Below are 1,974 nucleotides of genomic sequence, written 5' to 3'. Positions count from 1 at the left end.
CTGTAGAAAAGATCTTATTAGTATGCTGCCCATAAGACCTAATACCCTTGTCTTCTGAACTGGGTCACAATCCCATAGCTGTTGTGGAGACCCTTGGTTCCCATACCAGTACAGCAGCAGCCGGTTGGGTGTTCTGGCTCCTTTGGGAGATCAGCTGATTGTCACCCCAACAGCTTTAACATCCCTGACCAAGTCTCTTTGATGACCAAAAACATACCTCATTTCCCCCTTCCCCCTGAAGACACTCCTACCCTTGGAAACAGTTGCAGCTTATGCCCTCACTTCTTTGATTCCATTGCTGGAAGGAGTGACTGTTTAAAAATAAGTAATAAATAGCCCAAATTGTAGCTACTGGTGAGGTACATCCCAGAAGATCAAGCTCCAGTTCAGTGGTGGAATCACTGTTCCAGGTTAGTGGTAGAATCAGACTATCAGAGCTAGAAAAGAGGTTCAAGGTCATCTTTTCGTGCAACTCCCTGATACCCCTGTCAACCCATTTTATAGATTAGGAAAACCAAGGCCAGGTAGGTGAGATGATAAAACCAGATAGGATTGGTAGCAGGGCTTTTTTTTCTTTTTCTTCCTTGAAAATGTTTTCAAATAAATTTAAAACAAATAATTTCACCTTGCCAAAATCATAACTGGAAAGTACTTCAATCACAAATTTGTTTCACTAAGTGTGCCTTTTCAGAAAGGAGCAAAATCCTACAACTCCATTACCCATAAATAAATAAAACCTTACACCCAATAATTCATGCAAAGCCTATTCTTCTCATTGCCCTTACTTAGCCATTTCAGGCATTTCCCTGTTGGAAATAGGCCCACATCTTCAGGAACAGAATAATCTAATGGTTAAATTCTGATTGTTTTGTACAAAGCCCAATCTATTATAACTAGTTCATCTGCGAGCTTAGTCTCCTAGTCTGAAAGATCAGTACCTACCTCTTAGAGCTGGAAAGTGGGGTGGGAGGTCACATGGGATAATGCACTTTTAATACCCAGCTGACACTTTATAACTTCATTATTATTTGAGCATAATTTTTTTCTCTCTCAAGCAGATAGCAGTTCACCTTGCTTAAGGACCTAAGACCTTCGACCACTCAGATGCTACTAAAGCAAGGAGAAACCCAGCTGTGCCAGGCCTAGAAATGTCCACCCCCACCCCCACTCCCTTTTAAGACAGTGAGTAGGCCAGAATTCTCCTGGTTGATAAATGAGAGGAGCTGAGAAGGAGCAGAGAGAAGCTGCAGTGATGACTATTCCGAGAATCTGATCTGCGAGCAGGCGAATCTCCACCACGTATACCATGGAGACGCTTTGGGAAAGAGAGCCGGCCTACCTGCCTGAAGAAGGATGCTCGAGAGAGGGGATGGATGAGAGAATCGCTTAAAGGGAGATGAACTGGAGGTGCCCAAAGAGGAAAATTTGAAAAGGAAAACAGAGGCCGAATTTTGGGAAACCTGGGCGGTGAGTGCCGTTAAAGGAAGGATTGCGTGTCTCGGGGATACAGATTTTGGAGGAAAGCAGGAGTAGGGACAAAGGTGGGGGTCCTCAAACTGCGGAGCCCGAGCCCCGCAAGCTGTGGGGGGTACCCAGATGGCCCAGGGTTGACCGGAAGGCGGCATTATGGGGGGCACACACACGGAAAGTGGCGGGGGTCGGGAGCCGGCCCCAGAGCGGCCGCCGCGTTAGCCCCGGGGAAGGTCAGCGACCCCGGGCCGGGGAGCTGTGCGGAGAACTGAGAGGGGCCGCGGTTGCCATGGCGCCGGGCGGGGAGGGGGTGATTCGGGCCCCGCCCCGAGCCCCGCGGGGCCGCCGGCTCCAGATGGTCCCGGGCCTCCCGCGGGAGCCGGCGGCCTGCGGCAGGGGGAGGCTATTGTCCTCCTTCCGCGGCGCCGCAGTCCCGCCGCTCGCGCCCGCGCGCCGCCACGCGCCCCGCCGCCGCCGGCCCCGCGCGCCCCCCGCGCCGCTCGC

General features: G+C 51.4%; 1 protein-coding gene across 1 annotated transcript in view; it reads left to right on the top strand.

The window, feature by feature from the left end:
* Nucleotides 1-1,032: 1,032 nt before the first annotated feature.
* Nucleotides 1,033-1,974, top strand: part of SPTBN2 (spectrin beta, non-erythrocytic 2) — a 38,363-nt gene continuing 37,421 nt past the window's right edge. The window contains exon 1 of the mRNA XM_032414470.1: nucleotides 1,033-1,467. The gene's annotated coding sequence lies outside the window, so the exon portion shown is untranslated. The remainder of the gene's footprint in view (nucleotides 1,468-1,974) is intronic.

The sequence above is a fragment of the Phoca vitulina genome, unplaced genomic scaffold, assembly GCF_004348235.1.
Source record: "Phoca vitulina isolate PV1807 unplaced genomic scaffold, GSC_HSeal_1.0 scaffold16, whole genome shotgun sequence".
Classification (NCBI taxonomy): Eukaryota; Metazoa; Chordata; class Mammalia; order Carnivora; family Phocidae; genus Phoca; species Phoca vitulina.
This window is presented reverse-complemented; position numbering and strand designations above follow the sequence as displayed.